General features: G+C 42.8%; 1 protein-coding gene across 1 annotated transcript in view; it reads right to left on the bottom strand.

Annotated features, from left to right (window-relative positions):
* Positions 1–12263, bottom strand: part of SORCS3 (sortilin related VPS10 domain containing receptor 3) — a 304316-nt gene that overhangs the window by 210036 nt on the left and 82017 nt on the right. The gene's annotated exons all lie outside the window — the stretch shown is intronic.

Here is a 12263-nt window from a genome sequence, read left to right as displayed (position 1 = left end):
GTAACAATACACAAGGCATCTGAAATCACCCAAAGGAGAGTTTAGCATTTATCCATTAAAGTTGAGGTATTATAGGATCAAGTTTTTAAAAAATTAATCATTAGCTTAATGTATCATGTAACCAGTAACATTTATTTTAATCTCAAAATGTTTTGCATTTGAAATCAAGCATGCCAACAAGAAGTAATCAAACATTGTAAGCCGCTCCCTCTACAACAATGGTTATTCAAGGTCAGGGTGGAACCAGATGTGCCCTTATTAACAGCTCAATCAGAAATTACAGTCAGCTTTTCCTGTTTCTCAAGGTGCTACCACAAATTGTTGAGTCTCCACGGAAATAAATGGCAAGTTTGTTTACAAAGATCCCTACCCAGCAAAACAGTCCCTTTTGCCCAGAATGAGCTTTGCTGTTCCCTGTTTGCTGTCACTGACTCTAGGAGCATGGGAATTTCCACAGGCTATATCACCTTTCTGCAGTGGTAAAATAGAGGGGCACAGCATAACATTCAGCTTTGACACTGAGCAAGACAAAACTTCAGCTGTATCTAGTGCTCAAGGAGAGTCAGAGCCTTCAGGACCCACTGACTAACTTTCTGGTGAGCCATGAAAATTCTTGATTCATGTCCCTGCAAAACTGAGGTAGAAAGAGAGGGGAGATAAGCAGTACATATCCTTTGTGCTCTGACCTCAGATTTCACAGGTAAAAGTAACCCTCCTAGTTACCAGCTACACTGCCCAATGCCCCTCTCTCCCAAAAAAGGCAGCTATGCAGTGCAATAACTTGAGAGCCTCTGAGCAAGCTCCCAGGCTCAGATGGGATGGGAACTTCTGCAGAAAAAATAGAGGCTCTTTACTAGAAGTTAAAACCACTGGAGCACCTGTGCTCCTTGATTTTTTAGCATAATGTCACATAGTACATTCCCTTGGATTCTATGGGACCAGCCTCAGGAAGAGCTCTTGGGCATCTCTTCATTTTTGGTTTGCATCATTTTAGCTTTTCAGCATTGTTTCCTCCTTGTAAGATTCAAGGAGGGTGGTTTCCCTTGCAGCTGCTTTGGGTTTTATTTGTTAACGGGTACTTCACAGCTAAAAGGTAGGTCCAAATGAGAGATGTGATCCCAGTGGTTGAGTTTGTTAATGTTCTCCAATGCAACAAGGATTTTTGCTACTACAAAAGCCACATCGTCCTCCTCTCACAGCAGTGGGACCCACCACACCTTTCATTCACGTTTCCCAGCTGAAAGGCTGCTGGGTGAGGAGTTTAAAGCTTTGCAGAAAAATGCCAAAGGATTAGTCAATATCACAATGGCTGCAGCAGTCGGTTCAACTGTCAGCTAATACTGAGAAGAGACCTGTTCAAATTGTAAGGGACCTTCGTACGTGACTATGCAGCCAGTGCCAAGCTTAATGGCTTTAGAATAGATGCTCTGAGCACTCCTCTCTCTACTGGATTCACTTTTCCTGTCCCCAATTTCATTTTGTCCCTTTATTTCCCCACACAGAGACCTTTAAGAGGAAGATAAAAGCCAAGCTGCTTCCAGCAGGGTCTGAAAAGAAACCTGCCAGGCAGATTTGAGTCAGCATATGCGAGCCCATGTCAGCCGAAATCGATGCTGTGCAGTGCAGAAATAAGGACAATATCCTTTTTATCACAATTTAAACCCTGCACACACCTTCCCATACAAATGGGAAGAGCCAGCTGCAAGTTGCACCAACCAAAGTTTGTATACCTCCTCCCCTTACACCAACCGAGGGAAGCAGTGCTGCCTGCTCCCAGCTAAAACCTGAGGAGAGTGATATTTTTAGGATGTTCCCTGTAGTCCCACAGGGGCCCCAACAGGACCCCTCTCAAGGCTCTCTAGGAAGCATTGCACCACAGCACAAGTCCTGTCCTACCAGAAATTACACATTCCTTAACACTTACAATTGTGGTAAAGTTTCATAAAGTTATTTTTCCAGTTTCAGAGTCTAATCATGTTGAAGCCAGCAGGATGACTTCTGCTGAGTTCAGTGGATCCTGGATCCAGCCCTAAACATATTAAATAAAATCTCCGTGTCCTGGTCAATTTTCAACAGAGTAATTCTACCTTTAGTCGCAACTACAACTAAAGGCAGCATACGTACTCTTCCAGCTCTTTGTGTGTCTCTTCCCAGATCTGCTGTGCCCTGCATTTTTGAAAATGTCACTTATCTATTATAAACCTTGCAAACCACAGGATAACACCAGCTTTACAGGAGTGGGTTGAATCCTACTCGATTTCTGGGTATAAATCCAAAGTAAGAGCACATTGTTTAGTACAGCTTTTCTGGATTTTTGCCCAGGATGACTAACAAAAATCCAGTTCTGCCTGCTGTTAATGCGTGGAAAGCAAAAGCATGAGCATCCCTTCGCAGTTAAATCTCACAAAGGGTCCCAAGAAATAGCAGGAGTTGCCTGTGGCAGTGGTAATACATAGTGCGGTCACCTACAGCAACCTGTCCATAAAATCACAACACTGCTGCCCCACAGCCCCAGATAGCCTTCACCCTGTCCTCACTTGCTTTTGAAACAAGACACTCCAGATTCAGTAAGGGCAACTCTTGCAATGGTTTGGGAGTTTGAAAACCAGAGAGGATTGCAGAGGCTGAACATGCAACTTTCCCCAGAATAGCTGTGAAAGCACGTTCCCCACAACATGCCCCATGAGACCACGGAGCAAATGTAACTACTAAGGCAGTGTCACGTGCGGTTAAGACACAAATCAAAGCCTGAACGGCACGGCTGGATCCCGAGTTGTTTTCACAGGCTGCTTTTGGCACAGCATTGCAAAGGAAACTTCAAAGCACTCCAAGAGGCTGTTCTGAGGCCTTCACATCATGTTGCCCCAACTGTGCTAAGAAACTAGAAGCAGGGATATCAGGGGCAGATGTGGGCTAGTACCAGATTTTCTAAGACATTCTATTATTTGCATGCTTTAGTTGAAAAGGATGGGACAAAACATAAGGAAAAATGGACGTATTTTTCCAAAACTGAGTTCCGATAGAAGAAAAAATGAAAAAGAAAAAACCCTCATTGACTCAAGCTGAGACATTTGATTCTGATTTCTACTTTGTAGTTGAAGAAGCTTAGCTTGTTTTTGTCAACACTAACACATAACCATGGCTTTTCTGTGCCAAAGTAATTGTGCATGAAAATCTTGACAGTTTTTATTTTAAAAGCTGAATTCAATAGGAAATTGGAGTTTTCACATTTAATGTACTATTTCAAAAGAAAAATAAACATTTTCTTCCCCTAAACTAAGGGAAAGCTAGAATTGCCCCACCATAGAAAATGTCCAGTCTTCAACCTAAACTAAGATGAAAACATTTTTTCTCTAGGGAAAAGAAATAAAAATTTTAAAAGTTCCAAGTGTTATTGATTCAGAAACAACAAAAACTTAAGCATTCTTTAATCAAGATAAATTCCCTTATAGTGCCAAATGAAACCGTTTCTGTTCATCAAACCAATCTCCCCAGAATTAACTTCAGGTCAGCTCAATACTAAACCATGTTTTTCTCTGGGGTCATACTGCTCACTCCAGGGAATACAGCTCAGATGTGAAATTTCCACCCCCCTACCCCCCCCCCCTCCCCCCCCCCATCTCCTATGGGCCAGGCTCCACACAGCCGAACGGCACTTCCCAGGACACCCGGGGGCAGGTGTCCCTTGGGGCAGCTCAGCTGGTCGAGAATGAAATAAGCACATGAGAATGAAATGTCCTGCACAGCCTGCAGGACAGTGAGGAAATAAGCCAGGCTGAATTACAACTCCCTTAAGGCAATACAAACCCTCTGGAAAATGCAATTTCAAGCTGAGTTTACACAAAACTAAATGACCTGAATAATTCAATAAATTGTTTTGGTTTTCTACACAGAAGTGGGGATAGAGAAAGGATAATCAGAAGAAATATCTTTTCTTTGGAAACAAGTAACATTCCAAGTCCTGCAAGAATTTCCTTATACGCTTTATTTTACACACATGCCCCTCCACAGTCCGTATGTTTTCATTGTGCAGAAACTACCACTGTCTGCTGAATACCCTGCTATAAGGCTCGCATGACAAAAATGCCAACCTCTGTCAATTAATTATCTTCAGTGACTTACACTGCAACACAGATTAAAAGTCTCTGGCACTGAGAAATCCCACCAGCATGCTGTATAGTATACTGAACCACTAAATCCACATTTAATAGGATGGGCCACTTCTCTAAAATAAGGCCAGCATGTCTCCAAGACTGCCCAATCCGGAACCCTTGAGTCTTGACGCAATTTGGCTGGCAGAAAAGCACAAAACAAAATATAATCAGAAACAGTAGCCCAGGTTTCATTCTATCTTGAAAACACATCCCTGAAGGGATTCCTGTTGTTCAGACAATTATTAGGAATCTCTGAGCCCATAAATCACAAAAGTGCTCAGAAGCTCTTCAGAGTATTTGGTGGCATAACAATCTTTCATGCCCATAAAATTTTACTATGAAGGAAAATTACTTTGGTTCATTAAACCCTCCTCCAGATCTTGCCAATTCTAAACTGCAAGAGTGCTTTGCATATACGCCACAGTGGAATATATAATTCTTTTTCCCACAAATTCAAGTGTAAAGGCATTGCAGTTCCCTCAGCAGGTTGCCAATGAACTTCAGGACAACAAAAAAGTGCCACATCAAAAAGGCAGCCATGCACCTGTATCAGGCGGTGCTTGTATCAAAGACAGGAGAGAGAAGAGCACAGCAGCCAGAGAGAATAGGTGAACATTTCAGGTAGACATCTGAAAGGCCAGCACTGATCCACTTCAGGAGATTCATCTTCTAAGTGAACTGGCTTTATCAGCACAGAGATCAACACAACACATCAGTATCCCTATCCACGTATTTACCAAGCATAATCAATAATGAGCAAAGGGATGAGCACCAGGCAGCGCACAGCACAGCAAAGAGATCGCAGACAGTTTTACATGTGAAAAACGAGAGCTCTCCCACTCACTCTGGTGTGCTGGGATCTCCATTTCCTACCTACAGACCTATTTCCATGATCTTTACAACAATTTCTCGCCCCTACACCAGCCACAGGAAGCTTGTCTGCAATTTTCATCTGCCTTGCCCCAATCCATAACAGAGTAACAGCACCCGACAAGTAAATTCAAATATGAACATCCACACAGTACTGGGAACCAGTATCAGTAAATTGCTCACAGCTGAAGGCAAATTAGCTTAAAATGCTCTGGGATCTAAAAGCCAACAGCACTGCTCTATGGGGATCCCTAGCTGTTTCTTTATTTTTTTGATTGGGTTGGGGGGGGTTGTTTGGTTGGGTTTGGTGAGGGTGGGTGATTTTTTTGGTGGTGGTGGTGGCATTTTTTAAGGCACAAAATTAATAATTAAATATTAGCTGATCAACATAATCACTAAGTTATTCAGGGTGATGAATATGCTAAGTAAGGAGGCCTTTCACATAATCTCTGCATTCAAAGCTAGTTCAGGCAAAATCCACCAACACCAGCCTAATTTTCCCCACACAAACACTCAGAAGATGGGAAGAGGATCATTTATATGTTCAACATACACTCGTGCTTAAGTGTGTGGTGGGTTGACCCCAGCCAGCAACTAAGCACCCACGCAGGCCCCAGCAGATGAGCGAGGGAACCAGAAGAGCAAAAATGAGAAAAATCTGTAATTCCAGACAAATACAGTTTAATAAGTGAAGGAAAGGGAGGGGAGGGAATAAAACACCACGCAAGCAACGCAAAGGTGGTCACTGACTGCCTCCCACAGCAAACCATTGCAAAGCCAGGCTCTGAACAACGGCTACTTTAGAAAGACTGCTCCACAGCTGTTATTGCTGAGGATGATATCGTATGGGACTGAATACCTCTTTGGCCAATTCAAGTCTGCTGTCCCAGTTATGACCCCTCCTGAGTTCTTGACTGCCCTCCCCCCTACTCCTAGGGAAGGCAGGGTAAGAAACAGAAAACCTGACACGGTGAAGCACTGCTCAGCTATACCTAAAACATTGGTGCAATATCAACACTGGTTTAGCAAAAAAATCAAATCGTAGCATGACCTGGGATGCTCTGAAGAAAATTAACTCCATTCCAGCACAAGTATTTTCCTAGATCAAGGTACAGTGGTTCTCAAAAACAATTACTACATAACTCTGGTCCCACCAAAATCACTTCACACAAATAGACTCTCAAAAACATATGCATGCATGCGTGTGATCACACTACACACCATCACCATCCTCATTTACCTTGGAGGTCTAAGTGCTGTTGCCAATACTCAAGAGTGCCATCTCCAGTTGTGAGACGCATATACCATTATTACAAAGCTCTCAGGTGAGGAATTTAAATTCCACAGATTCTACAAGCATCACCACTGTGAAATAAGTCAAGAAATGTCATCTTTGTTTTACAGATGAGAAACCAGAGGCAGAGAGAGATGAAGTGTTTCTCTACATGGGAACACTCAGAAAGAATAATCTAAATCAACTTTTAAGAGTTTGGTTCAATTCGCTTTGCAAATACATCAGAAAAATCAAATTAAAGACCACTTTACTCTGAAAAAATGTCTCCATCCAGAAATTTAAATATCTGAAATAATCCACTCCAAATTAATTAATTTAAGCTAAAGTGCATCACCTGGAATATAAAGCACCATTCCAAATTCACCCACAGTAATAGAGCGATTAGCAAAAAAAGGAACACATACACTTTTAAACACCAATCTACACCCTGCCTGGTGAGCACAGCTGAAAAAACATTATCTCAAGCTATGAGCAGTTAAGGAATAGCAGCACATCCTAAAACAGAAGAAGAAAACAACAGAAGCACTAACAAGAAACACAGGCCAAATCCTGACTGCTGGAAATCAATGGCACTTTTGCAAGACTAAAGTTATGTTAACCTAGGCAGCAGCAAAGTTTTGTGGGTGGTTTGTTTTTTGGTTTTGGGGGGTTTTTTTAATCTGTAAAGACATAAAAATGATCAGTGGGTGACTTCAGGCTATGCAGACAAAAGAACCCTCTGAAATTGAAGAAGACAAGCCCCAAGATCACACACAAAAGCAAAACATGTTCCAATGAACCTGTGATCTCCAAACAGCTGAGACTGTCAAACGTGTCCTCAAAACAAGAACTAGTAACTAAAAGAAAGCTATTCTCCTTTAATCCTCCTTTGCCTGTGTGCCTTTTCACTTTCCAGTATGAAAACTGCCACAGTATGCTCTTTCTGTCCCCTATCCTCCTCCCTTTCAATGTAAATCAGGCAGCAGAATAAGTGGCAGCCAGAGCCCAAGAAGTCTTCCCATGAATTCCCCTGGGACACCGGAGACAGATCACATTATCTTCACAAACAAGCCCTTGGGATGTAAGCAGCAGTTTCAATTTTCCTTGTACAGGGCTTGCGGTGAATGAACACAATGCGGGCATGAGTGGGAACAGGACACGACACCAAAACCACTACTACAGTGCTTTGCAGAAAGAACCAGCTCTAGAAAGCCCAGCTCCCTCCTCCTGCACGATTACCAGCAGGAGCAGAGCAGGAATCCTTGTACGTCGATCCTCTATTTCGGTAATTCAAGGGCAAGCCCAGACTGTCAGAGAAAAAGCACCCATTGGCATCAACACTGAGACACCTCTTCCAGTATCATAGGTTTACCTTTCCAGACTCATGCAAATCTAGAAAGGATTTTGAATTGAACCCATCAGGGTCTTTCATGCTTTTGGTTTTAAACATTTTGGTGCAGGGACTGTAATTTAGGGTAACTTCAGAGGTGTCTTGCACATATGAATCTATGCCATGGTTGTGAATGCAGCTGAACACCACCACCACCACCACAGCAATGACTAATGCCTCCAGGACTCAGAAGAGGAATCTGACTACAATGTTTAACAATAACATGGGAAAAGAACTCAGATTCTCCTCCTCCCAAACCACAGACTCCAAGTATCACCCAAATGAGGGGTATTCATAAGTGCTAGCTGTACAGCGTCTGCAAGTCAGCCACATTGCCCTTCCATCTCTACTACACACCAAAAATCGGACAAATCTCTCACACAGAAAAAGAAGAAATGTTATTTCCTTTAAAAATTGGTAAATCCTGCCTGAGTTTCAGCAAATATACCTCCTGCATAATTACATGTTTACCTTTAGTGCACACACACACAAAAAAAATTACAGCCACATTCTTAACACCTCCTTCCTAAAGAAATAAAAGAAAAGCCTCCAGCAAGGTTAACAACCCTGAAAGAGCAGCTGGATTCTGTTGCAGAGGCTGCAGTAGAGCCCTAAACAGAGCTACCAGGTCAGATCACAAAGCCTTTGTCCTCTTTGCGGGGGAGGATCACTCCATAAAAGCTAAGTATTATTAGAACTATTAGCCACACAGCATCAGGAGAGTGTCTGGGAAAGGCATGGTGAATTAGCCACCTTTTTAAGAAAAAACATGATAAAATACAGGAGACATTTAAGCAGAATTCCAGACCATTAGGAATAAACACACTGGAGGTGAGGGTGGACACACCAATATACTACCAGCAGGCTTGCAAGTAGCACTAGTCAGAGAAGTCAAGAGACAGAAAAGACCCCCAGGTTATCTGACCTATCCCCCTGACAAGGCACAGTTATGCTCCAGAGAATCTTCCCAGCTTTTCAGGATGGCCTTGCTGTACATAAATACATGTTCCCACCAGTAAAGACATCTAGATTGCTTAAAATAACAGAAGCTTGAGCTTTATCTCTGTGTAACTCAGTTAAACATAAATACAATCTCTCCTGGCAGGTAGTGATATGATTTAAGGGTCCCCTATCATACATTATTAGAGGTGATAGCAAAGAACTCATCATTTATTTTTATTGATTCAGCAACCCACACTGGATCATATCTCCCAGTTCTTTCCGTTTGCTAAGAAGCCTCCACCAAAGCCTTGGGAACTTTAGTTTTGTCTTTTTTCTACTTTTTTGTCTTCCTTTTAAAGCTGTGCATGCACATGCCTATCCAAGTTCAAGAAGCAAATGAAAAAAAAGGCCCCAGTTACCTTGCCAGCTCCAATTGGTTCTTGTTCCAATTATCTCCTGATACCATCTAGGAACCAGCAGATTTTGTGCAGCAGTTTAACTCTGTGGAGTCACACACCTGCTGAAGGGCCATTTAAAGCTGCTGACATGGGGACCTGAAAAGAAGGAATGACTTGAACTCCAAGTGTGGGTACACTACCTTCACAGGACAGTTCTCAAAAAAAAAAAAAAAAGGAAGGCTGACAGAAGGTAGGACAGCACAGCCCTTTGAAATGGTATAAACTGCCAAGATAGGTGAGGGTTTTCCTTGAGGACTGAAGACAAAACTGACTGGTTCTGTAAAGGAAACTAAGTGTTGGGGAATTTTGCGTCTAAGCCATTTCTGAAAGGAAGAGAAGACAAAGCTCCCGTAAAGCTGATTTTTCAAGAAAATTCAGATTGCTTATTGTTCTTCCATTTCAGGCTGCAGGCTCTATTCAGGAACTCTCACTCCTCTCACACACACACTCCCTCTTTTTCTCTCCTCCTCTCTACCACATATATAAATACTACTGATCTTCCTCAGATTCCAGTTCGCAACTCAAATCACTGGTATTGAACAGAGCACAGGCAAGAGATTCCCTCTCTTCCCAGGGACAGGAAAGAGACTAAAGAAGCTGCTGAAGCCCTTTCCAGCCTCTCGTCTATGACCCAAAGATTTACTTGTTCATTTGGAAATGCCTCACTGCTGGCTCGGAAGAACAGCAGCAGGGAATTAGGTGCCATGCCACAGAAACACATGCCAGTTGTGCTTCCTAAAACATGGAGCCTCACCACCAACGTGACAGCAAGAGAAGGGTGCTGGAGAAGCCACCATGTCAGCAGTGCAGTCTGGTCACTGACCTGGCTCTCAGAGTGGAGGCGAGCCTCCCCATTCTATTCCCAGCTCACCCACCCACAGACATTAATTTGTGATGACAATGTTATGGTGAGACAGTATTATTCAATTTTTAACAATATTACCCTGAGAAAATATTCTTCTCCCTCCAGGGGAACCTGTCCAAAAGTTGGACTTTCACAGATCTTACCATAGAAAGGAAAGGATGTGCCTGTTCAGAGAAATGCCCTTGTATCTTCTTTTAATTGCCAGTTAAAAGACCTTCCACACCTGCCACTGAATCCTTATTACCAACAAATCCAAGTACCTTGGGTTTTGGCTTATTCCCTTCCTCACCACATCCCAGGGAAATAAGCATTATTGCTGTTTGCCAGATGACAAATTTAGGACAGAGGGCAAGAAGGCAAAATGCACAAATTGTTCTATTATGGTTCTGCAGATACCAAAGTCCACACTTAGATTTTCCCCCACATTTACTGCCCAACCGCAAATGACTGTATCATCGTTACAAAACTGTTCAGCTTTGGGCCCCTCACTTCTAGGGGGACACAGAGGTGCTGGAGCGTGTCCAGAGACGGGCAACGGAGCTGGGGAAGGGGCTGGAGCACAAGTCTGATGAGGAGCAGCTGAGGGAGCTGGGGCTGTTCAGCCTGGCCAGGAGGAGGCTCAGGGGGGACCTTAGTGATATGACAAGAGGAAACAGACTCAAGTTACACCAGGGGAGATCCAAGTTGTTTTTTAGGAAAAAATTCTTCACTGAAAGGCTTATCATGCACTGGAACAGGCTGCCCAGGGAGGTGGTGGAATCACCATCCCGGGAGGTGTTTAAAAAATGCAGACATGCAGTGCTTAGGGACATGGTTTAATGATGGACTTGGCAATGCTGGGTTAATGATTGGACTAGATGATCTTAAAGGTCTTTTTCAACCTAAATGATTCTATGATTAGTATAAAAACATGATTTAATTGTAGTTCTTTAAATACATGTTGGTAGAATATTTATAAATTTAATAAGTTGGGAAAGTGAAATATGAGAATCATCACTGAAAGAATAAGGTAAATATATAAGTGATAGTTTGGAATATCTCAGTGAGTATCACAGGCAACGGGTCAGTCAGGCTGAGCAGGACACAGGATTGGAAAATGCTGGAGGTAGGAGACAAGCACGAGTCAGGGCTCTCTGCAGACAAAAGGTCAGAAGGAATAGTTAGAGTGCTAACTAGCCAATTAACATATTTTTTACATTATTATAGATTCAACAAAGATTAAATGATCTGATTATCTTATATATTAAGGCAATAAAAATGTAGTCTGTCCAATTGCACTCTTCTGACCTTGAACCTATGTTTATGCAGCAGTTCCTATATGCAGATGCTCAAAACTACTTTGAAACTTAGTAGCTCAGCTGTGGTAAGGTCAGCTCTGCCCTCGCAGCATCTTTTCCTACTCCATGTTCCTTTGAACTAATCTTTAATCTTGATTTCAATCATTTTTATTATATTTGTCTTCATTTTTATTCTGTCTTCATCATGTGCATACATTTCATCATCACTACAGTGCCTGAACTCTTTGTGCCATAGCTAGATAGTTGGTTGGTGGGGGGTTTGGGTGTTGTTTTTGGTTTCAGGGTTGGTTTTGGTTTTGTTTGTTGTTTTGGGGTTTTTTTTGGTTTGGTTGTTGTTTGGGGGGGGGGGGGGGCTGTTAGGTTTTTCTTTCGGGGGGGTGATCATTTCCTCTGTGTGTTGTGTCATTAAGTAGTTAAGCAAAATTTTTTTCATCTGCTGCTGTGAAAACACACTCACTCTGGGCAATTTCCTTTCTTTGTTCCTGTGCAGAGCAGCTCCTTGCTCATGCCAAACACCCCACCACCACCACCACCCCCGAGCCCTGATATTATCTCCTTTGAAGGGCCTCATCTAGCAGCCTTTTATGAAATCTAGCTCACTAGGTATTTACAGAAACTGGGCTGGGAAGGATACACCAAGGTATACATCCACCACATTGAGCCAGCCAGATGTAACATCCTCCCTCATCTAAGGGAAATAAAACAAATTCTGTTCTTCCTGTGGAGTCCAGGACAGCTGTGCTAACAGCACATGACACTAGCAACAGCTTCCATGATATGCAACAGAACAGAGGACAGAGAATTCTTCAGTTCAGGATTCATCTTCCCCCTTCTTTATGAGGCAGCCAAGCTTCAACACCATCCCCTCCAGAGAGCAGCCCTAAGCACAGGGCCAGAGCTGTCTGGATTCTGCCTGATAACCCAGCGAACTTGTATGGGCCAGCTGATGGACATGGTGTTCAGCTCTGCCTCCAGCTGACACTTAACTATTTCAGACTGCAGCTACATCAGCA

The sequence above is a fragment of the Falco rusticolus genome, chromosome 9 (genome assembly GCF_015220075.1).
Source record: "Falco rusticolus isolate bFalRus1 chromosome 9, bFalRus1.pri, whole genome shotgun sequence".
Classification (NCBI taxonomy): domain Eukaryota; kingdom Metazoa; phylum Chordata; class Aves; order Falconiformes; family Falconidae; genus Falco; species Falco rusticolus.
This window is presented reverse-complemented; position numbering and strand designations above follow the sequence as displayed.